This window comes from Cololabis saira, chromosome 20 (assembly GCF_033807715.1).
Source record: "Cololabis saira isolate AMF1-May2022 chromosome 20, fColSai1.1, whole genome shotgun sequence".
Taxonomy (NCBI): domain Eukaryota; kingdom Metazoa; phylum Chordata; class Actinopteri; order Beloniformes; family Belonidae; genus Cololabis; species Cololabis saira.
This window is the reverse complement of record NC_084606.1, coordinates 19,177,085-19,203,151: the sequence shown is the minus strand read 5'-3', so window position 1 is coordinate 19,203,151 and position 26,067 is coordinate 19,177,085. Positions and strand designations below refer to the sequence as shown.

The 26,067-nt window shown below is 43.2% G+C and overlaps 1 protein-coding gene across 2 annotated transcripts in view; it reads left to right on the top strand.

Moving 5' to 3' along the window:
• Positions 1-26,067, top strand: part of LOC133420783 (uncharacterized) — an 89,255-nt gene that overhangs the window by 51,067 nt on the left and 12,121 nt on the right. The window lies entirely within an intron of this gene.

Genomic DNA, 26,067 nt, shown 5'->3' with positions numbered 1-26,067 from the left:
GTTGAGCCTTACCTTAATAAATTAAACCTTTTTCGGGTCTTGAGTAGGATAAACACGGGAAAACTTCTTCCGAGTTGGAGTGTACTCTAATGTCCGCTCAACAGCGTAGGATTTTAGAATATCAACACAGCACCTAGTGCCGTACTGTGGCGTATCACTCCGCCCAATCTAAAACATACTAACAACTACAGATAAACTGACTAATGTCATTATAGTCCCTGATTTACATCAGAATATATTTATAAAATAATGAACCCTGAATTACCAAAATAACCTTCTTTTTTTTTTTTCTTTTTTTTTTTTCACAAGTCTTTTTATTGATCATTTAGACATATATTTGTTCATACATTCCAGGCTTTTTTTCTACATACAAAAGTAACGTTTTACAAAATGGCTATAAAAGGATATTATACAAGAATAAAATAAAAACATATCAGATGCAATGAATTATATTATTATCATAAAACTTAAAATAAAATAAAACGACTGAAAGAAAGGAAAAAAAACAAAAAACAAAACACAAACAAAAGGTTGACTGGGAAACCCATCCCTGTTAAGCTACCCTCCCCTCACCTGTCGTGTCTCCCCTCCCTCCCCCCACGAAGACCCTACCTACTACTGTATGTCAGGAGCTGTAATGTGTTTGCTGAGAGACGTGCTGCTGTGTTGGGTTTATATATTTGCAAGGTATGATATAAGAGGTTGCCAGGTTTTATTGAAGTGTTGAACATTGTCTTTCAGAATGTGTCTAATCCTTTCCAGATGGAGAGTGTTAGTTATGGCCTCTACCCACATCTTAGATGTTGGCGCATTTACATTTTTCCAGAGTGTGAGAACTATTTTCTTTGCAATTATAAGGCTGTATGAGACAAAGCATTGTTGTGCTTTGTTTAGTTTGTTGAGAGTGTCAGATACCCCAAGAATGATGAGTAGAGGTTCTGGTTTGATCGCAATCCTCATGACCTCAGACATTATATTAAAAACATCAATCCAAAATGAATTAATCTTGGGGCATGTTACATAACTATGAATATGCGTTGCGACAGAGGATTTACATTTATCACATATGGGTGAGACCTCTGGATAAATATTATGTAATTTTTCTTTTGAGTAGTGAAGCATATGTATAATTTTGAATTGAATAAGGCAATGTCTTGCACTGTGTGAACAGGTATTGATCTTCTCAAGGGCCTTGTCCCATAGATCCCCTGGGATCTGTTCACCAAGTTCTTTCTCCCATTTATTTCTATGTAAATGGTCAGGGGGGGGGCTTAGTGATAAGAGGGTGTTATAAATACGGGTTATCAGTTTTGCTTCAGTTGGCTGCAGTTTCAAACAGTCATCTAATGATGATTTTGATTCCGTCTCAAAATCTTTCAAATGTTTCCGTATGTAGTCCCTGATTTGCAAGTAGTGAAAAAAATGCTTATTCCCCAATCCAAATTTCTGCTGCAGTTGTAAAAATGAAGCAAATACTCCTCCTATATATAAATCTCCAACGCATCTAATACCCTTCTCACTCCACACAGAGAATGCTCCGCTTAAACCAGAGGGGGCAAAGGTGGGGTTTCTATCTATTGATAATGCAGGGGACACAGATTTAAGATTGAAATTGGATTTGATTTGTTTCCAGATACAGATCATGTTGTGAATAATAGGATTATTGTTATATAATAACCTACTGATCTTAGTTGGAGCCAGTAGTGTCGCAGCCAGTGACCATGGATGACAGTCCTCCCGCTCCATCAGCAGCCATTTAGGTGGAGGTGTTGTAGTATTTAGCCAGAATGTCACAGTCTTAATCGCTGATGCCCAGTAATAGAGCAAAAAATTTGGCAGTGACAATCCTCCCGCCGATTTTGGCCTGCAAAGATATTTCTTGCTTATTCTAGGGGGTTTGTGACTCCACAAGAAGGGAGTAATTAGAGAGTCTAATTGTTTAAAAACTGTTTTTTTAATGAAGACTGGGATGTTTTGAAACAGATATAATATTTGCGGGAGAAAGACCATTTTCACCGCATTTATTCTTCCAATTAACGAAATCGGGAGTGAGTCCCAAAATAACAACCTAGCACGTAATCTTTCTATAAGGGGAGGGAAGTTTTCTTGGAAAAGAGAGGTATGATGTCTTGTCACTTCTATCCCCAAGTAGGTGAATTTTTCTGAGGAGATTCTAAATGGAAACTTGATCAGGGGTGACACGTCCTCCATGTGGACCGGCATCAGAACACTTTTTGACCAGTTAATTCGGTAACCTGAGAAGGTTCCAAACAGATCAATTTTATCTAAAAGCGCTGGAATAGTAACCTGTGGACGTGTTAAATGGAGAAGGATGTCATCCGCGTACAGGGATATTTTACTACTTGTTCCTTTAGTGGTGTAACCATGTATCTGAGGGTCCAGCCTTATACTTTGAGCCAACGGCTCAATGGCAAGAGCGAAGATTAAAGGGGAGAGGGGGCATCCCTGCCTCGTTCCTCTGCACAACTTAAATGAGGAGGATAATGTTCTATTGGTTAGAATTTGGGCCGTAGGACTATTATAGATGAGTTTGATTAACGACAGAAATCTAGCGCCGAGATTGAATCTGCTAAGAACTTCAAATAAGTAATGCCATTCAATCTGGTCAAAAGCCTTCTGAGCGTCAAGCGAGAGTATGACGAGATCGCTGGATGGTCCTCTCTTTGTGTACATGATATTAAAGAGACGTCTAAGATTGGAGGTGGAATTCCTATTCGGTACAAAACCCGTCTGATCTGGGTGAATAAGTTTCTCTAGCAAGGAATTTAATCTGCTGGCCAGTATTTTGGAGAACCATTTCCCATCAACATTCAGGAGCGAGATAGGACGATATGCACCTACTTGCTGCGGGTCTTTCCCTTTTTTATGAATCACTATGATCACAGCTTCAGTCAAAGTCGGCGGCAAAACACCATTTGTCTGGGCATGTTCAAATACTCTTAATAAATAAGGGGATAATTTTTCACTATATGTTTTATATAGTTCTCCAGGAAGACCATCGGGACCTGGTGTTTTATTATTTTTCAATGAGGCAGTAGCCCTCTGTACCTCTGCAACTGTAAGCCCAGCGTTCAGTGATTCACAATCTTCCACACCCAATTTGGGAAGGTCGCATTTATCTAAAAATCCATTCACAATTTCAGAATTCGGGGTAGATTTAGAAGTATACAATTCAGTATAAAATTCAAGAAACCTACTATTTATATCTTTAGGTTTTGTGAGGATCTTGTTGTCGCGGGCCTTTATCATATGTATTGTCCTATCGTTCTCCATTTTCCGAAGTTGCCGGGCTAATAATTTATGTGGTTTATCACCGAATTCAAAGAACCTCTGCCTGGTATAAAGGAATGCTTTACTTATTTTCCCAGACATAATTTCATTGTATTCGTACTTCAGGGTTGCTATTTTCCCATGCAGATCTTTAGATGGGGACTGAGCATTTTCTCTGTCAAGTAACTTGATCCGTTTTTCTAAATCCTTTAACTTGGTCATATTTTCTTTTTTCTTTGATGCTTCAAATGAGATTATGCTACCTCTAACATAGGCTTTGAACGCTTCCCAAAGGGTGGAAGGTGAAATCTCAGGAGTGTCATTCTTCTCAAAGTACAGGGAAATTTGATCATTCAGATATTCCCGGAATTTCTTATCAGGGAGAAGTTGTGGATTTAGTCTCCAAGATGTATGGGGTTTATCCATATGGTCTAAGCGTACCGAAAAGGAAAGGGGGCTGTGATCTGAAATTACAATGCTGTGATACCGCACATCTAATACAAAAGGTGCAAGTCTGGCATCGACTAGGAAGTAGTCTATTCTACTATAGGAATTATGCACAGGTGAATAAAATGAATAGTCTCTACCTGAGGGGTTCATAATCCGCCATATGTCTAGGATGTTTGTATTATTTATGTATGTATTCAGATATTCACTTGAAGTTTTACTTGAGAGGTTTGTTGTGGAGGATCTATCAAGATAAGTATCCAAAACGGTATTAAAATCCCCTCCAATTATCAAATTAGTTTGTGAGATATCCGGTATCAATGCAAAGACTTTTTGAAAAAATACAGGGTTGTCTGTATTGGGGGCGTAAATATTCACTAGAGTAAGGGAGATATTGTGTATTTCTCCAATCACTATAATATAGCGACCCTCTTTATCAGTAAACATTTTTTTCTGCACAAAAGGAACACCTTTTCTAAATAAAATTGCTGCACCCCTTGCTTTGGATGAGAAAGTGGAGTGATAAATTTCACCTATCCACCTTGTCTTAAGCCTGCCATGTGAGTTATTATTCAGATGTGTCTCCTGTAAAAACATAATGTCTGAGGCCAGTGTTTTAAGATGGGACAAAACCTTCCCTCTTTTGACAGGATTATTTACTCCTCGTACATTCCAACTGGAAAATGTGAGATTTCTTATCCCTGCGTTATTGACATTCGTAGTCATCAGCAGTTATGGAGCAGTATTGTACAATCAGTGTCTCAGCTGACATGCAAAACCTTTTCGTAGGGTCTTCGTATCCCTCCCACCCCGCCACTGTACGCCCATCTACTAGTCCCTTCCCCCACCCAAATTTCCCTCCCCAGGTCAACCACAACCACAAAATAACAAGAACAAACAAAACTACTCTAGCCAGTTCAAAATGAATGGCGCGAGCCTTCTTAGGGAAGCTAAATAAAATAACTAATGTTACTACCCTACATTTGTTGATGGCCTGCTGCTAACTTCTAAATTGGTCCACCAACTCTGACATTCAGTAACAAGATATTTAAATGGAAGGGGAACAAACAATCAAGTAGTAACACGCACTTATTCAAACTTGAAATCCACAGTAGCTTGCAGCAAAAAATACAAACCTTATACATGGATAAACATAAGAAAAAACTAAAAAGTTATGGCTTTCGCCTCAGGAAAAACCTAACCGCAATCTTAAGATTTTCTATCAACTAGGGGCAAAACACTTGAAGGAACTTTAAAGTAAGCACAGTACCAGAATCAGATATTAATAAGAGACACATAATTAACACAGTGTGGTATTTAAAATGTATCTGCAACCTGAGCCTGAGAAAAAATAAAAGCACTGAGAGACCGACAGGGAGAAAGACGTGTTAAAGTCTTCCTCTCTGAGGCTCTGTACCAATATAACCCTTTAAATTATTTCAAAAACAGAAAATAGAATAAACAAAAAATCCAGCTTCTCAAATATTGAACCTGGCAGCATCTTCAACCTCTGTATTATGGTTTGTTACTCAGACACAACCAGGTACTTGAAGGCATCATAACCATCTTACACTAGCACTCCAGGGACAAAAAAAATAAATAAATAAATAATGAAAACCAATCCAGGTTGTGGCGCTAGTGAACTGGGGCCTCATCTATAAAGCTTGCTTGCGCAGAAAAAGCGCCTGAAAGTTGCGGAAGCCGCCTTCTACGCAAATCCTCGGATCTAAAAAGAAAAAAACTAACCGAAAAATCTGCTTATCTTTACGGCAACCCTGACCCTCCCGTAAGAATTTACTTAAGACACGGGGAACTGGCGACGCAGGCTGTGAGGTGGTGAAATGAAGCCAGATTCATATCATACTCTTAATAATATCATCACATATCACAACATATGTCAGGCTTAAAATAATAAAATAATAAAATATAATAAAATAGCGCTGATCGTGTCCCTCTGTGTGTGAAGCTGTCAGTCAGGACTCTGGTGCTGCTGGAGCTGCAGCCGCGGTGACACGCCGGGAACCTCCTCACACCCACCGCTTTAGGACAGAACAAATGAGGGGCTGCGTTTAGGGAGCCCCACGGAGCCCCTAAAGGGACTCAGATTTTTTTTCATATATATGAGTTTTACGCGCGCGTGAAACCTTTAGGTGCGGGTGTATGGTGCCTAAATTACGGTCCCGCGTTAAAACGACGCAGAGCCTACGGCGTAGGGTACGCGGCGACGCGCACCTACGCCGTAGGCTCTGCGTCGGTGACGCAGAACCATAAACCCGCCCTGAGCAGCTCTGAGGGGAGACGGGGGGGAGGAGGGGGAGCGGGGCTGCGGGGCCGTTTTCGTATCGCTTTCATACAGTGTCTTGATAATTTGCAATTTAAGGCTGAGCCTACCGTTAGTTTTTAAACTGTAAAAAGTAAGGGGAAAAAAAACATGATTTTGAAAAGACGGGGGGACGTGTGTCCCCCTGTTGCGCCGGGGAACTCACGGCGTTTAGCGTAGCAACGGCGTGCTGCCACTCACTCGCTTTATTTTATTGTATACTATTTATATACTTATTCTAACTTTTACTGTGACCACCAAATAATGTGGTTTTCCTGTCCTCCACATCATCTACAACATCTCTGTCTCCGTGAAAGTCAGTGTCACGGTGGCTGCTACTTCTAGCTTCTAATTCATTCTGACGCACAAACAGGCTGCAGGAAGCCACTGCGCATGCTCAGTAGGCTCATCCATATGCATTTATGGGCGTGTACAGGGCGGGGATTCAGCTACGCAGCCTTCCAGCTGGACTGGGATTCATAAAGGAACGTTGCGTGCAAATCTGCGTGCACATGGTTTTATTGATCCGGATTTATTTTTGCGCCCGGCATTTTCGGCTTTTGAGCGTACGTGCACTTTTAGTATGACTCCTACGCAGTCCATTTTAAATGAGGCCCCTGGGCTTTAGGATGTTAACTAAAAAGAGCTGGGATTCACCTTTTATCATATTGCAAACAAATAAAAATAAACACTCACATTGCTATACTCAGCATTCTTAACCTTAATTACTGTAGTGAGACAGAAGGAGTAGGAATAGGCATGCCTCAAACGAAATCTAATCATAAATCTAGGGTCCCACAAATGACATCCCGCAAGTTTCACATTCTTACCGCCATGAGGCGCAGGTTGCATACGCGCGTCTTGACTGTGACAGTCACTGCTGTGGCGGCGGCAGCCGCCGGGCGACTATGCAGACTGAGAACCGTGATTTAAAAGTTCAAACGTTCCCCGATGTTGACGGCCCCGGAGCGGAGATTTGCTCGGCGTATTCCTCGGCCTTTTTAGGGTCTGTGAAGGAAGTTTGTGTGCCGTTGTGGGTAATCAGGAGTCTTGCGGGATAAAGTAATCCATACCTGACGTCGGGCTTGTCACGCAGCAGCTCTCTGGCGCGGCTGAATAATGCCCTTCGCTTAGCCACGGCAGGAGGGTAATCCGGGAAAACTTGAACCCTTTTACCGTTGTGGTAGAGTTGTTTCGCCGCCCTGGCTTTCCGTAAAATTTCCTCCAACACATGATAATAGTGGAGCCTCAGGATGAAGGGTCTAGGGGGCTCGGCAGGGTCGGGTCTCCTCCGGAGGGTCCGGTGCGCTCGGTCAATCAGCGGCTTCTCATCCAGGGACAGCACGTCTTGTAGCAGCCCGGCAATATAGTCGCGCGGCTTGGATCCTTCTGCTCCCTCCGGGATTCCGGTGATTCTAATGTTGTGTCTCCTCGATCGGCCCTCCAAGTCCTCACATTTTGAAGTTAATTTCTCCACTTCAGAGTTTAGTCTCGCAACTTGGTGCTGGAGAGCAGTAACATCGTCGGAGTGGATTGAGGCTGACTTCTCCAGGTCTTTAATAGTTTTCTCGTGCGTTGCTTGGGTCCCCTCAAGTGCTGAAATGGATGATTGAATTTCCTTTTTAGTTGTGGCTAATTCGTCCCTCCACTCGGTGCATACAATTTGTATGCGTGCATCAATGGAAGCACAGATATCGTCTTTAATCTGCGTGATTTCGTTTCGCAGGGCAGAAATAGCGGTCAATAATGCACGGTTTGGCGGGTCGCCCTGCTCACATACATCATCATGTGCAGCCCCATAACTGGAGTCCGAGGGCTGGTCGGGGCCCGTTTCTTGTTGGTCGGTTTTTCGAGATTTTACCTTTTTCGACATCGTCTTCTTATGTCAATCTTAGTGCTGCGCTTGTGCGTGTCTTCTTGCGTCGTTCCGAAGATCTTTAGAGCGGATTTATTAAAGTTTTGTGTTTTAATAAAGATAAGGTTGTCAGAGCTATCGCAAACACGTCTTACTCCTCCATCACGCAACAGCGCCCCCCAAAATAACCTTCTTAACAAAAATAAATCTCCTCTTACACTTATAAGGTGAGCATGAATCAATCTTTTTTATGATGTAAAAATGTAATTATTTACTTTTATTTATTTATTTAATTTTAGTTGTTAAATTTCTGGAAAAGAAAAAAGGCAAATCATACATGAGAGAAACTATTCCGTTTGTGGCAAAATATTTGTACTTGTATGAAACTGAAGATGCATAATGCAAACCTGACATTTACTTTTAGTTCAGTTTGTGGGAAATGGTTGGCCTGGCTTTCTCTTTAAAACTTAAACAGTTATAAAGCATTACAAACTAGAACAATAGGGCAAACGCACAGCATTGTTTTGTATTTTGTGTCTTTCAAATAAAAGACACATTTTTCCAGTCATATGTTCCTCATTCAAGGTTGTTAAAAAAATACTGCTATAATATCGTATCGTATCGTTATCGTGACCTCAATATCCTGTATCGTACCGTATCGTGAGATTAGTGTATCGTTACACCCCTACTTTCTTGTAGCTTTCAGCTCCAGTGTTTCCTCATGGGGAGCTCCATGCTGGGAGTGACTCTGGCCTGCAGGGGGTCGTCCTGGGGGTCATTCTGTCCTGGATGGTTGTGGAGCTCTGCACCACGGCTTCACCGCTGTGGTGTGGACTCCTCTATCCGTCCGGTCCGGGATGGTCTCTGTGGGGGAAACCCTTGTGGTTGCGTGTTAAGGGACCTCCTGGCGTGGACGGCTCCCTGATACCGTTTCCTCACCTGGATCCTCAGAGCTCAGCCATGTACTAGTGTGAACTGCAGTGTGCTTCGTGTCTTTGTGTTGCATTTTTAATTTGTATGAAAAGTGCTATACAAATAAAGTTTGATTTGGTTTGAATTGATCAACAAATACTCACTGTTAATATCAAACATGAAGATTCTGTAAACACAAATATTTGTTTTTATTTTTCAGTCCACTGATGAACATATTAATTTAAAGTTTGACATTTAATCATTATTTGAAGTAAATCCTAAACTGCTCGATCTCAGAAGTGTTGCGTCGTCAAGAAATGTGCAGGTGCAGAACAGCCAGGCTCCATGACAGTTTTTTTTCTCTCTCCATAAGACCTTTAAATAAACATAACCTGTTCCCTGTCTACCCTCGACAATGACTGTCTACAGTACTGGACAAAGCTCTTTGAACTCTGTATATCCTTATGCACTTTTGAGTACGCAGCATTTTAGTTTTTAGCCTAGTGTCCTTATCTTTTAGTGTTTAGAGTTTTTAGTGTTTTAATTTTTTTTATTGCTTGTGTTGAAGAATATTACAAAGTCCAGTTCAGGAGTCCGCTGTGGGATGACAGATTTTATTCTAGCCGGCGTTCAGCAGACCGACACAGACAGTGTCTCGTTCGGTGGGCTGACATCGAGTGGTTTTGAAAGAAGCTTCTTATACAAGAACAAACAACAGAATGCAGGAATACACGAATCAGGCGAGAGACAAAAAGTAATTTACAGTCGGATGTGACTCGGGCCAAATGTCATTATCAGACATTTGCCATGCCACAGACCTCCAAATCACCCCATAGGGTGCTCTCGTGATTCAAATCTGTTTGAACCAACTTCCGAGGTGTCGGGACCTTCACGTGGGGTAGGAAGCTGGAGTCACAACAAAAGGTGTTGAGTCCAGTTGTCTGTTTGAGCCAACTTCCGAGGTGTCGGGACCTTCACGTGGGGTAGGAAGCTGGAGTCACAACAAAAGGTGTTGAGTCCAGTTGTCTGTTTGAGCCAACTTCCGAGGTGTCGGGACCTTCACGTGGGGTAGGAAGCTGGAGTCACAACAAAGGTCTTGAGTCCAGTTCAAAGCCCTGTAGGGGGTAGGGGCTGGAGCTTCCCATGACAATGTGGCTCGACAATTCACAATTTTTTTTTTTTTTTTTTTTTCTTTTTCACTTAAGTACAGTCAATCCCAATTTTGAACAGAAAGTCTGAATTTTCCTCCTCCACTGACGGTAGAGGTGGAATTACAGTGGAGTACATGATTGTAGTAGTAGTTTGAGCCATACATATTTTGCAAGTGAACCTTAGACATGTAATCAGAAGCCAAATAACAATTAGGAGTACAAACCCCAATAAAGCAAATTCAAATATCAAGTAACCAACGTGTCCTAACTGTTCTCTAAACCAACCAAACAAACTAGTCGTGACAGGTGTATGTAATGTGTTAGCAATGTTTTTCAAGTGATCTGTTATTTCTTGGATGGTGGCATTGTGGTTAGGTATAAAGGTACAGCATTCAGTTTTAATCACAGCACAAGTTCCCGCTTGAGAAGCTAATAAGTAGTCCAATGCAGCACGATTTTGCAAGGCCATCATCCTTACAGCAGTCATCTCTTGTGAAAGCATAGACATGCCCTTTGCTGTGGTATTTGCTAAGTCTTCAACTGCATGAGATAGATCCCTTATCTGATCCAAAGCTGCCATGACTCCGTAATTTGGAACGAGGGCACCAAAAAATCTTGTCCATGGTGTTTGGGTGTGTGTGTACAATTCTCTTTTAACAATGCGAACTTTCGGTGGTACAGCGACGATTCTCATGGCTGGTACCACATGGCCCAGACCACATATACCAGACCAATCGTTTGGAAGATATTCGTAAGCCTTCATGCCACAAATCCAGTAAACACCTTTTGGTAGAGGTATGGAACAGCGATTAACCATTGTAGCAAGGTAGTTATAATACTTAATGGAATCGGGCAGTGGATTTCGGCTTGTTTTAGGCTTAACAAGCGGTTCTTCAGAAGGAGAGTATGTGGAGTCACAGTTTGATGTTCCTAGGTGGATAGTTCCTTTGCCTTCAACACACCACTTTAATGTCTTTGGGATCATGGTGAGGGTGAGAGGAATCGGTGTGCTGCAGGAATAACAGCTAGTGTGAATTTTATCACAATACATTTGTCTCATTTGGGGGGGTTTGTGACATTTGCAATACCCATAAGAGGAATTGAGGTTCAAAATGTAACAGGTGTCACATGAAGTAATGGGCAGAGTCATTAATGGGAGTCCTTCTTTTGTGCTGTGTGGAATAAACCCACACACATAACAGTTATCAGGGTGTGGGCTATTTTCAGCAACCATTTTTGCCAGTTGGAGGTATGTGTTTGTTGAGGGTTGTGTTTCATATATTTTAGGAGTTATTTTCTCCTGGTAAACGGTTAGGTCTCGTTTGTGGTGTTTGCAAGGGTGTCTGTTTTGTTCCTGCGACAGATGTGAGTGTTTTGGCGTGTACAATGCATCTGCTTCTGGGCCTCTGTGGCCTGCGCTGCTCCCCTGCTCCTCTGCCAGTCGTCGAAGTCTGGGGTGTTGAAGTTCATCTGCTTCTGGGCCTCTGTGGCCTGTGTCCCAGAAAAAGTCCAGGAAGTTCAGTGATGGGGGTGCCACAGGAAAAACACAAGACAGAGTGTTAGCATCACACAGCACACAATCAAACATTTCAAAGCATCCAAGAAAGAACTACACAAACAAACCCAGACCTTGGTATTGCTTTAATTGCGGGGAGGATGGACACATATCAACATTTTGCACCAATGACTCAAACCCGACTTTAGTGACTGAAAAGAGAAGACAGTTAGAGGACAGACAGCGTGCGTGGGAACGACAGAACCACCCTGACTTACCTTTAAACTAGACTCGGTCTCTGTCGTGGAGCAGACAGGGGCTGCAGAGAAGCAACCACGCTCCTCAAAGAAACGCAAGGTTCAAAAGTGTACCATTTCAGAACACTCTAAAAGAAGCCACTCTTTCAAGCTTCCACAGACTTTCCACAGACTTTACTTGGTGTTCCGATCGAGGTACCTACCCTTGCTTTGGTTGTGCCTGATGTCAGGGCCACCTCACAGTCTCTTGTGCTTATTGGTACCAACACTATGGATGTCTTGTACAACACATTTTCTGAAGGTGAGCCAACCGACTATCAGCCAGCCCATTATGGCTACCAAGCTGTGATCAAGGTCCTTGAACTCAGACGCAGACAGGCTAGCGATAGTCATGGCATGGTGAAGCTACAAGGGAGAAACCCTGAGGTCGTTCCGGCTGGAAAGACCGTTGTCATCGAGGGTATTGCTGTAGCTAACGACTTCCAGAATGAGAAGACTGTTGTTGTTGAGCATTCATCTTCATCTCCTTTGCCTGGCGGCTTAATAGTGAAGTCTTGCTTGGTTGATCTTCCCAACCAGCGACCCTTTAAGCTACCAGTCATTGTTAGTAATGTATCTGACCATGATGTTGTTATCTCTGCAGGGTGTAAACTTGCAGACGTCAGTACTTACCAGAGCGTCTTGTCCCAACAACAGCAAGCAAGTCAAACAGCTGATGCTGAGTCATCTCAGAAGTCGAACTTGCACGTCAACTTTGGCGATTCACCAATCTCACCTGATTGGAAAGAGCGCATCGTCCAGAAGCTCCATAGCATGCCGGAAGTGTTTGCGCAACACGACTTAGATTTTGGGCGAACAGATAAAGTGTCGCATCATATCAAGCTTTCAGATGAGACTCCTTTCAAGCTGCGGCCTCGGCCAATTCATCCGGCTGATGTTGAAGCCGTTCGCAAGCACATTCAAGAACTCTTGCACACTGGTGTAATAAGGGAGTCTGAGTCACCTTTTTCGTCCCCAATTGTGGTGGTCAGAAAAAAAAACGGTACAGTCCGACTCTGCATTGATTACCGCAAGCTGAATCTACAGACGATAAAGGATGCGTACGCGCTTCCCAAACTTGAAGACACTTTCTCTGCGCTTTCAGGTTCTCAATGGTTTTCGGTCCTTGACCTGAAGTCTGGTTACTACCAGATTGAAGTCGAAGAGAAAGATAAATCCAAGACAGCATTTGTATGCCCTCTTGGGTTTTGGGAATTTAACAGGATGCCGCAGGGCGTGACAAACGCACCAAGTACCTTTCAAAGGTTAATGGAAAAATGCATGGGCGATATGCATTTAAAGGAGGTCTTGGTTTTCTTGGACGACCTGATTGTTTTCTCAAAGACCTTGGAGGAGCATGAAGCCCGTCTTATGAAAGTTCTTAGTCGTTTGAAGGAGTTTGGTTTAAAACTCTCACCTGAGAAGTGTTCTTTCTTCCAGACATCAGTCAAGTACCTCGGACATGTCGTCTCAAGGAACGGGGTCGAGACTGACCCGGAGAAAATCGCTTCTCTCAAAACTTGGCCAGTCCCTCAGAACCTGCGAGAATTGAGGTCATTCTTGGGGTTTGCAGGGTACTATAGGAGGTTTGTGAGGGGATACTCTAACGTCGTGAAGCCCTTGCACGGCCTTACCTCTGGTTACCCACCTCCACGTAAGAAATCCAACTTGAAAAAACCAACTGATCAGACTTACCACGACCCAAAGGAGCCCTTTCGAGGTCGTTGGACACCTGCTTGTCAGCAGGCATTCGAGCAGGTCATCAAAGCACTTACCACCGCTCCAGTCTTGGGCTTTGCCGATCCTCAAAAGCCATATGTACTACACACTGATGCCAGCACCAGCGGCCTTGGTGCCGTTCTTTATCAAGAACAGGAAGGTCAGCTCCGGGTCATAGCTTATGCGAGTAGGGGGCTATCGCGGAGTGAGAGCCGGTACCCAGCCCATAAGCTGGAATTTTTGGCACTTAAGTGGTCAGTCGCCGAAAAATTCTGTGACTATCTTTATGGAAATCACTTCACCGTAGTTACTGACAGTAACCCATTGACGTATATTTTGACCACTGCGAAACTCGATGCAACGAGTTATAGATGGCTTGCAACATTGTCTACCTTTTCATTTAAACTTGTGTACAGACCGGGGAAACAAAACTCAGACGCCGACGGACTGTCGCGCAGACCCCATGGTGAACTGTCGGACGATTCCAGGTCGCAGAAAGAGAGGGAACGTATCTGTCAGTTCACTCGCGACCATCTCTCTGACCCAGATAATATCGACGCTGTCGACCAAGCTGTTGTCCAAGCTATTTGTGTTTACAGTGACGATCTTGATGTTCATGGTGGTGCTACTTTGGTTGAAACTCTTACCACCTCCACAAGAGCTGTACCTGACAGCTATGGGAAAGAGGATCAGCTTGGAGGATTGCCGTTCATCCCTCACCTAACTGAGGTCGAATTAGCGAGCAAACAACGGGCAGATCAGGGCTTGAGATATGTAGTTCATCAGCTTGAGTGCGGGGAGAAGCCACCCCCCACACTACGTAGCGAACTCCCAGAACTTCCACTCTTATTGAGAGAGCTACAGCGCCTTGAGCTCCTCAATAATGTCCTTTACCGAAGACGTCAGGTCGGCGCTCAGACTTTTTATCAGTTGGTCTTGCCAGCTGAACTCCGTGACATGGTCTTGACGAGCTTACATGATCACATGGGACACATGGGTGCCGATCGTACCCTAGATCTTGCCAGGACGAGGTTCTTTTGGCCTAAGATGGCTTTAGATGTTGAAAAGAAGGTGAAAACCTGTGGCAGATGTGTACGCCGAAAGACATTGCCAGAGAAAGCGGCGCCGTTAGTCAATATCAACACTACGAGACCTCTTGAGTTACTTTGCATGGATTTCCTTTCTTTGGAACCCGACAGCAGTGGAACGAAGGACATCCTGGTCATCACAGATCACTTTACGAAGTTCGCGGTTGCCATTCCAACGGCCAACCAGAAAGCCCGAACCGTGGCTAAGTGTCTGTGGGACCATTTCATTGTACATTACGGGTTCCCAGAAAGACTCCATAGTGATCAGGGACCCGATTTCGAGTCTCACATGATAAAAGAACTTTGTCAAGTAGCCGGCATACATAAGGTGAGGACAACTCCGTACCACCCTCGTGGTAACCCTGTCGAGCGATTCAATCGCACCTTATTGAACATGCTTGGTACTTTGGAGAATCAAGAGAAGTCACAGTGGCGTGAGTTTGTCAAACCCTTAGTCCATGCGTACAACTGTACAAGGAACGAGGTAACTGGGTTCACACCATACGAACTCATGTTCGGTCGCCAGCCTCGCTTACCAGTCGATCTCGCTTTCGGTTTGCCTGTGCAGGGTGGTCAGCACACATCGCATTCTCAGTATGTTCAGACTCTTAAGTCTCGTCTTCAGGAAAGCTATAAGATGGCTACAACAAATGCTGCGAAAACAGCAAGCCGAAACAAAACAAGATACGACAGGCGTGTAACAGCGTCAGACTTGGATGTTGGAGACCGAGTTCTCATCAGAAATGTCCGCTTACGCGGAAAGCACAAAATTTCTGATAAATGGGAAGCAACGGTCCATGTTGTGGTAAGGAGAGCTGGAACACTTCCAGTGTACACGGTCAAACCCGAGAACCGTGACGGTCCTTTGAGGACATTGCATCGGGACTTACTACTTCCATGTGGATATTTACCAACAGAGGACAGCCATCCTGTCCCACAGTCCGGGAAGCGTATGCCGTCCACTCGTGCAAATCCTTCCACAGATGAAACAATTCCCTCGGACGAGGAGGAAGATGAGTTCATCCCAATCTATTGGTTCAGGATCCTGTTGGTTCCTCTTCCTTAACTTCCCAGGTAGTGACTACTCAGCCTTTGCCATGTCCAGGGACGTATATGAGCTCAGGGGGGGAGAGTGTAGCCCAGGCTTCATAAGCTGTAGGATAATTAAAAGAAAAAAGAGTAAAAGTCTGTTTTATTTACACTGAATGAGTGTATGAGAGGGATAGCTGGCATTTATGGGGTTAACTGGACCACGCAGAGCAGAGAGCAGTGCGTCATGACGTCACGGCCAATCGCGTTGAAGCCCGGGAAGAGAAGCTGCCCTGTCCGGCTGCAGGAGGAACGTTCTGCCTGAAAACTCATCCTAAATGTCTAAAACAAAGTAAAATGATCAGAATCCACCGCGAGTCGAACCCACAGAGTTCATGGGTGATGATACAAGCTCGGCGGTGAGTTTATTGTGCATTTTGACGGAGTTAGCGTCAAGTAAAAGTGGGTTAGCCACCAGTGCTAATTTAGCTGCTAAATGCTAAGCTCCCGTGTGAATGTATGGACGAGAGAATGTGTGTGTGTGGTTCGTGAACACCGTGTATCTGCTGTGCCGCGTGTGTGTCGCGTGTGTGTGTGTGTGTATTGTGTGCGTGTGAGGGAAAAAGGAGAAATTCATTTTATTTCTTTATTTCATCATTTTACCCAAAGAATTGATGCTAAAACGGTTTTATTTGAGTTATTTGATAAATTTCATTTGATTTACACTGGTAAAAAATAGATTTGTAAGAAAAAAGTGATAATTTATTTTATTATTATAAATAAATACTTTTGTTTATTTAAATTCATACATAGGTTATATTTATGTTATTTTATTTATCTTGACTAAGAATGTATGACCTATACTAAGTTCATTTAACTGAAATGAATGAATATGACCTGTTCTATAGGTCAGGTTTTTTGAGAGGATTTGATTTGGTGACACTTGATGTCGGAAGAGAGGACATCAGCGACACCAGTAGTCGACGCTAGAGAGAGAGAGAGGATACCAGCACTGGATAGCCACCAGGCGGCTTCCAGATACCTGTTGGATCAACGGATCCAGAGAACCAGATGGCGAGCCGGAACAGAGGAATGCAGGACCACTGAACTTACCTCCCAAACCTGCGGTGTGGTAGGACAGTGAGCTACACAGAGATTAAAGGGCCCCAACGAAATAAAACCACTGAGCTCATAACAAAGAAAGAAAAGACGATACAGATTGAACACAACACTATTTTTTATTTTCTTTTATTTTGCGCGCAGTTTGTTATTTTTCTTATTCTATTGATATTGTTGTCATATTGTTCTGTTGTTGACCAACAATATATTTTGGAAACTAAAACTTGTGTGAGTGTGTTCAATGTTGTTGTTCCATCCTGGGCTCCATGAGCGTTAACTTTAGACTTCTGATAACTAGTCCAAACTGAACAGAAACTGAAACCAAATATTAGCACATGTAACTTTATTAGGCAAACAGGGGTTACACCTGCGCTGCTCCCCTGCTCCTCTGCCAGTCGTCGAAGTCTGGGGTGTTGAAGTTCATCTACTTCTGGGCTGTCTGAGCCTGCGTTGTTTCTTTCACTGGCTCCGACGGTGGTGAGGACGAAGACCCCCAGGAAGAAGATGGTACCAGCTGGTTTCCGGTGCATGGCGGAGGAGTTGTTTTCTTGCAGTGGGATGCGTGGATCCAGATTAGACGCCCCTCACACTTGACGGCGGTGTTGGTGGTGAGCAGGACGTGTTGAGGTTTAGACCAGCGAGGTTTCAGGGCGTTTTTCCGTCGGAACTCCCTGACACAGACCCAGTCGCCGGGTTGGAGGTTATGGCACGGTTTGTCACTAGGAGGAGACTGGACAGCTTTTACTTGTCTGTGGATTGACTGGACAGCAAAAGTTAGAGCAGAACAGAATGATATCATGGATTCATCCATGGCATGGAGGTCCATCTTTTTCATACATAGAACTGAATTACTTGGTATAGTCATAGGTCTACCCGTAATAATTTCATGAGGTGTGAGTTTATGCTTCCTAACGGGTGTTGACCTCATCGACATTAGGGCCAAAGGCAACAACATTGTCCATTTTAGCCCAGTTTCAGCACACAGTTTGGCTAGTTTGTTTCTCAAGATGCCATTTTGTCTTTCAACTAGCCCTGCAGACTGCGGGTGGTATGGGCAATGCAGTCTCTGTTTAATACCCAGTGATTTACAGAGTTCAGTCATTATTTGTCCAGTGAAATGAGTACCTCGGTCTGAGTTGATGCTGTGTGGAATGCCGAACCGTGGAACAATGTCTTTTAATAGGCATTTCACTACAGCAGTAGAGTCCGCCTTCCTGCAAGCCCAGGCTTCAGGCCAGTTTGAAAACATATCCACGCATACAAGAACATTTTCATATCCCTCACATTTTGGCATATGAATAAAGTCTATTTGCAGAGCTTCAAAGGGTCCCCGTGGGGGGGGTGTTGACAATGTTGTTTGTACTGTTTTCCCTGGGTTATGTTGTTGACAGATTAGGTCGTTAGCGGGTATAGAAGGGCAGAGCTTTACATGGACAGGTAAGCCAAATTTGGCGGCTTCTGCATGGTCAGCCGAAGCATTGCCTAGTGAAACAGGGTCCTTGAATTTGGTGTGGGCTTCACATTTAACAACAGCAATAGATGAAGGTAGTTGACACGCTTCTAACAGTTCACCAATCAATTGACCATGTTTAACGGGTGTCCCCGAAGATGTGATAAATCCTCGGTTCGCCCACAATATACCAAAATCATGTACACAACCAAAAGCATATCTGGAATCTGTATAGATCGTAACAGTTTTACCTTTTGCTAGTTGACAGGCTCTCATCAGTGCATATAGTTCAGCTACTTGGGCGGAGTTGGAGGAGGGCAGGGCGGCACTTTCAACAGTTGAGAAATTATCACAAATTGCATAACCTGCATATGGTATTCCATTTTCTCTATAAGCAGAGCCGTCAGTGAAGAAAACAAGATCAGAGTTAGAGAGTGGAGTTTCAGAAAGGTCGGGACGAGGTTTAGATGAACATGAGGTGACATCCATACAATTATGGGGTTCACCATCATCTTCGGTTGGAAGTAATGTAGCAGGGTTAAGGATAGAACATCTTTTTAGTGTAATGTGTGGAGCAGTGAGAGTTAGTACGTATTTTGCTTCTCTTGTCCCTGTCACATGTCTATGTGCCTCTCTGGTAATCAGGGTGAGTGCATCGTGTGGGACCATGACTGTTAGTGGTGACCCTAAAACAATATCAGCAGATTTGTTAATAGCAAGTGCTGCTGCGGCCACGGCTTTGAGACAAGGTGGAAGCCCTCTCTCGACGGGATCCAGTTTAGAGGAAAAGTACGCCACAGGTCTGTAAGCAGAGTTATGACGTTGAGTGAGAACAGATTGGGCAAATCCACATTTTTCATGTACAAAAAGAGTGAATGGTTGGTTGTAGTCGGGAAGGCCGAGCGCAGGGGCAGATAGTAATGCCTGTTTTAACTTGTTAAAAGCATCGTCAGCTTGTTGTGACCAGGTTAAGGGCTGAGTGCAGTCTGAGGGTTTGCATATGTCTTGGAGTGGCATTGCAAGTGATGCATAATCCATTATCCATTGTCTGCAATAGCCTGTCATACCTAAAAATGTCTTCATCTGTGACATAGTTGTGGGTTTGGGCATTTCTATTATAGATTTTATTCTGGAGGGAGTAAGGACCCTTGTGGAGCCAGATAGTGTATGTCCCAAATACTGGACTTCATTCTGACCCAGTTGAGCTTTCTTAAGTGAGGTTTTGTGGCCTTTGACAGCTAAAGCGTTGAGAAGGGTAACTGTGTCTGTTTCGCATGCAGAGGCAGAGGGACTGGCTAAAAGTAAATCGTCAACATATTGAATCAGAGTTGAGCCTCCAGGAAATGACACGTCTTTGAGATCATTATTTAGAGCACGAGAAAAAATTGTAGGTGACTCAGTATACCCTTGGGGTAATCTGGTGAATGTGTATTGTTGTCAATCATATGTAAATGCAAATAAATATTGTCTATCCTTATGTAGAGGGACAGAAAAGAATGCACTGCAAAGGTCCAACACAGTATAGTGGGAGGAATTGGCAGGTATTGACGACAAAACTGTAGTAGGATTTGGAACTAAAGGGAAACGTGGGAGTACCACTTCATTTATAGCTCGTAGGTCCTGTACAAATCTATATTCTGGTTTACCTGGTTTTTTAACAGGAAGTATAGGCGTGTTGCATGGACTATCACACGGCACTATTATTCCCTGGCTTAACAGAGATTGAACTATAGGGCGGATGCCCTCTCTCTTTTCCTGAGAAAGAGGATACTGTGAAATCTTTGGCAAAAAGACATTCTGTTTCAGCAATATCTGTACTGGTTCAGTAGATTTGATCAAACCAATGTCATTAGAAGAAGAAGACCATACTGATGGGGGCACGCTGGACACTATTCTATCCTGTGTTTTCCCTTTTTCCGCATCCATCAGCTGGTTCTGATCTATCAGAGCTGCTAGTACGGCGGTTGTGTTATCTTGGTTAGTCTCTAAAAAGATACCGTCTGGTGTGCAGTAAATGGTACAATTTAGTTTGCACAATAAGTCTCTCCCTAATAGATTTACAGGTGTGGTGTCTGACAGCAGAAAGGAGTGAGAAGTTGTGAAGTTTGACATGCTTTCAGTAAACGGGCCTATAGATACTGTAGTAGGCTCAGAGACAGGTAAACACATGGGAATCCCTCCAACTCCCACAGCTCTGACAGTTTCTTTAGATGATTTCAAGTTTGTAGAAGTGATTGGTCTTAAAGTTGAAAGAGAAGCTCCTGTATCTACCAGAAATGATGTAAATTTTCCATTTACATCTATTGTTAAGTTAGGCTCTTCATTTGTTTTTGCTAGTTTTATCAGTGGAGCTACTGTTACAGTTATTTCTGTTTCAATTATGGCACTGTCCTGACAGCTCTATGGATTGTGCTGTGGGGTTTGTTGGACCTCCATGTGATCACTTGATGGAGTTACCATAGGCAGGGTAAAATTAGGTTGGGATGTTCTATAGGGGCAATCTTTTATCCAATGATCTGGTTCACCACAACAGAAGCAGTTCCTATTGTTTTTGTTTGGGAAGTGCGACGTGTGACCTTTGTTGTGGTGTGAGCGATCCATTGGTCCACATCTTTGGTTGATTCCTCTGCCGCTGCGTCCTCCTCTCGGTACTCCGCCTGTGTAATGAGACACTTGGGCAAGCATTAGCGTTTCATACATTTTAGATTCCTTTTGTTCTGTGTTATCCCAGTGGTGTTGAGCTATTTCCACCAGTTCAGTCATTGCTTCCCCCGCCCACCCAACTGTCAGTACTACTTTAGCCTTAACCTTTGGTTGAAGGCAGCTAGCAAATATATTTTGCAAGTAACCTGGAGGAAGTCCATTAATCTGATCTTGTGACAAACCACAATTTTCTTTTGCTGTTAACATCATTGTAGCATAGAGTTCCCTGGGATTCTCATCTTTTCCTTGTTTAAGTTTTGTGAGAGGAGTAAAGTCCACTTGTTGTACTACTTCCTTTTGAACTGCTAAAGTGATGACGCTGTAAAGGGTCTGAGCTTTTTCTGGTGTGATTTTGGCAACAGCTGTAGGATCAGAGGGAATTCTACATGCATCAAGTACTCTGCTTTTCAAATCAGGTGGCAAAGTTAGCTTTAACAGTTGCATTATGTCAGGCATGTGAGGTGTGTATATTGTGCATACTGATTCCCATTCATCTAGCCATTTTTGTTTATTTTTTCTGACATCCTTGGGAAAATCTCCTACTATCGCTTTTAGTTCTCTTCGGCTCCAAGGTTTGTAGATAACATCTTTTCCCATTGTGATCAGTGGAGCTAATTTTACTGATTGTGTTTTCTTTGATTTTCTGCCTCTTTTCACAACCCACTCCTCTTCACTGTTTTGGCTATTGTCTTCAGACTTGGGATGTTGTAAAATCCAGTCATCATCAGAAGTGTCATCGTCACTTGATTCTTTAATCTGTTTTACCGGATAAAGGTTTTTGATTTGATCATTTAAATGGTTTTCCACTTTCATTTTTGTCTGCGTTGTGTTTTTAAGTTCTTCCAATTCTTTCACAGGATACATAGTTGTGGCATGATTGTTTTTGTTTATTTTAATGTTTGTGGAGGACCCGGTTAATGGGTCTAATTCCTTCTTTGTCTGTGTTGCGTTTTTACACTCTTCTAATTGAGCCATCAGCTTTTTATTCTGATCCGTAAGCGAAGCTATTTGGGATTCTGCATTACGGCGTCTGCTTTCATCCCTCCAAAATCTGAAGGAGTTGAAGTGCTTTTGTCCATTTGTTTGAGAATTTAATTTTTCCTTTAAATTTTCTAATCCAGTCCGGTCAAAGGTCCCACTTGGGGGAAATTTTAAGAGACCGTCGTCTTTAGTTATCTTAACCCATGTTTTAACAAACTTAGTGCTATTGGTACCGTAGTTATCGTACATGTATTTAGAAGGACCAGTCAACTCTTCCTCTGACTCTTTACTGAGAAAACTTCCCATTTTTCCTTCTGTAAGATCCCATCCAGAAAAAAAACTTCAATTACACTTACTTTTACCCACCCACTTGCTGATTCTTCCAACCATCAGTCTACTTGAGCATACAAATCATTCGGCTTAATGTAAGGAGAGCAAGTCGATTCTTACTGAAATGAAATATACCCCAAGTATTTGGGAGAGCTAGTCATCCCCATTTCTAAAATAAAACCAGTTCTTCTACATATATGTCCGTTTTCCACAAATAACTCAGTGTTCCAACACTTTTATGGACCTCACGTCCTGCATATGCAAGTCCCACTGGACTTAGTTTTGGTACTCAGACCAACCATTTCGTTCTGGCCATTTCTTTCTTTTAATGTTACCCGAGATATTAAACCTTTTTAGAAGAGCGAGTCAATTCTAAGGCAGGAGAAGCAGAACATTCTCACAACACAATCAAATTCAAGTGTTATGAAATTGTCAGCATTCCTAAAACATCTCTACAATAACCTTCCCAATAACACAAAATAATAATAAAAAATATAACCTTCACAACCACACAGCGGACTTATCTAAATTTCAGGATGACGTCAACTTTATCTGGCACTCCAGTTCACAGGCTTTCGACAACAGCCCAGCAACAATAATTTGGGATTTTGTAAATGGATCCCTTACCTGTGAAAATTTAGATAGAAGTCGCTGGTTGTGTCGTTGGTCTGGAAAAAGGAGTTCCCATCGAAAGTCTATTGTCATCCGGGTCACAAGCACCAAATTGTTGAAGAATATTACAAAGTCCAGTTCAGGAGTCCGCTGTGGGATGAGAGATTTTATTCTAGCCGGCGTTCAGCAGACCGACACAGACAGTGTCTCGTTCGGTGGGCTGACATCGAGTGGTTTTGAAAGAAGCTTCTTATACAAGAACAAACAACAGAATGCAGGAATACACGAATCAGGCGAGAGACAAAAAGTAATTTACAGTCGGATGTGACTCGGGCCAAATGTCATTATCAGACATTTGCCATGACTGTCACAGACCTCCAAATCACCCCATAGGGCAGGGGTTCTTAACCTTTCTGACCTTGGGGCCCAATTTTTTCAGTACAGAGTGGCCCGGGGCCCATTAAATATTAACACTGTATAGCAGGGGTATTCAACTTTAAGAGGTCCATTTAGAGAAAATTTACTCAAGCGAAGGTCCAGAATATAATAATAAATATATATATATACTTGAATTACACATATTTTCTTCTCTTAAAAATAAAATAGATTTTATTTTATTTTTCAAATGCTATCTTATTTTATTTCTCTACCAGCAGTTTGAATTTCCCCTTTTCTTTGTTAATTGTCTCAACACATTTTTATAATAAATGAATATAAACACATCTTAACAATTGAACAGTTTTGCAGTTTTTCTTTCTTCCCCTTAATCTTATGCCCCCACTTTCTGTCGTTCAGTGAGAGAACTGAGCTCTAATTTCTCCTGCCAGAACTTAAATCTGGGCTGGATGGTGTCAGGTTCTCATATGCATGTGGAGGTGCTCATGTCATTGATGAGCCTGGAACGATATTTTGTTTGAATTATGTTCACTGTGGAGAAAGCTGCTTCACAGCTGTATCTGGACCCAAATATGTTTTAAGATGGTCAGCTTATTTTTCTGTGACTTCAGTTCAGACTTGAGTGAATACATGTTTGATGAAAAACTTTGTGTTTTGTTTCAGTGGCGTTTCACTTTCGCACTTTGAACGCCACGGTCTCTGAACGTATGAGACACTGGTTTTGTCCCAGTGGGAAGACTGAACCAAAACTTAGGGCCAAATCCACAAAAGGATTGCGCGGCTTTTGCGGCCGCTAAACCGGTGCAAATGAGACAAAAAGAGAGCGTCTAATTCACAAAGCACCCGCAGAGGGCGAATTGCTCCACAAACTGCGCTGCCAAGCAAATAGTGGCAGTCTGCGCCGGTACCATTTGCATGCATGCAAATTAGGTAATTCGGCGCAAAATTGCCCCCTTTCTATGCAAATAAGCCTCATTGCAAAAAGCGTCTAATTCACAAAGGCCAGGGCTATTTGCCACATGCAAAAATAGTGGAGCAAATACCGTCTTTCAGAAGCGTGTATTAAACTGCGCGCAAACTCCTCACTCCCCGTCTCTCTGTTTCTCTCTCTCAATGTCATTCAAGCCTGTGTGATACTGAATGATATTAAGGGTGACATCTATAGTCAGACATGACTGTAGACAGTCAGATCAAGTGGGGTTGTGGACTTATCTCGGATTTAAAAATAAAAATAACAGGACGGAGTTCAGGATTCATCCATACAGTAAGGGGCTGCTTTATTACAAACAATTCCACCATATAAACATAATCTAGAATGTGTGTGTTTAACAGCTTAATAATGTCATCACATATCACAACATATATCAGACTTAAAATAATAAAATAATAAATTAAAATAGCGCTGATCGTGTCCCTCTGTGTGAAGCTCAGTCAGTCAGGACTGGTGCTGCTGCTGCTGCTGCCGTGGTGACATGCGGGGAACCTCCTCACACTTTAGGACAGAAAATGAGGGGCTGCGTTTAGGGAGCCCCACGGAGCCCCTAAAGGGACTCAGATTTTTTTTCATATGAGTTTTACTCGCGCGTGAAACCTTTACGTGCGGGTGTATGGTGCCTAAATTAGGGTCCCGCATTAAAACGACGCAGAGCCTACAGCGTAGGGTACGTGGCGACGCGCACCTACGCTGTAGGCTCTGCGTTAAAGGAACGCAGAACCATAAACCCGCCCTGAGCAGCTCTGAGGGGAGACAGGAGAGGAGGAGAGGGAGCGGGGGATGAAGCGGGGATGCGGGGCCGTTTTCGTATCGCTTTCATACAGTGTACACATACAGCTTTCATACGTGTAGCAAAACAAAGAACATGAATTACCATTAGATCCTGATCTGATCCCGATCGTTAATGAAGTTACCGGTGCCGTGCCTTGTGCGTAAATGCGCACAGCCTCTTAACATTTGACATTTCATTAGCTTATGTCATACAGACACTGAGGTCTTTTCTATCTATCTATCTATCTATCTATCTATCTATCTATCTATCTATCTATCTATCTATCTATCTATCTATCTATCTATCTATCTATCTATCTATCTATCTATCTATCTATCTATCTATCTATCTATCTATCTATCTATCTATCTATCTATCTGCATGCGAAATACTAGAAGTACAAATACGTGAAAGTTGAGGCTATTGTGCTCTCTGCAGTTTTCATTAGGGACCAATCTGTGTGCTGAAATACGGAGAACACTGGAAACAGCTCCGCTCACTTACTGAGACAAGTGCAAATTGCACTCAGCCGCAAAACTTTATGGGCGTGTTTGCGCCGGTATGTCATTAGAGCAAAATCTTTTGTGAATAGGACCTTAAAGCGGGGCAAATTGCGGGCGCTAATGCAGCGCAATTCACAGCGCTATTTGCGGGCGCAATCTGTTCTTTGTGGATTTACCCCTTAGTTTGATTTTACTTTAAGTTATTTACATTAATAAGTTGTCAGGACTCAGTGTGTCGGGCTTCATCCGAGCCTGATCCGCTGCGACGCAGAACCAGCACCGCAGCTCTCTGGTCGCGCTGCAGCAGTTACTTTCCGATGCTTTTTCGGATGCCCGAACAGTCCAGTCCAGCAGACACGACAGCCCACGCATCTACATCTACCATCTTTCACCAGTAACGACGGAGCCCGTCGGCGCCGCCCGAGCGGCAGCCTCAGCCGACCTCCCCGGCCGCAGGGACGCGTCAGGATAAATGATCACGCCGCGCTCGCTCGCTCGCTCTGGGCGCAGACCCAAGTAATCGATCCCTGATCCTGGTGGATCTAAACCTACTCTGTGCAAAATGAAGGATTTACTCTGTAAATACACACCATTCCTCTTACTA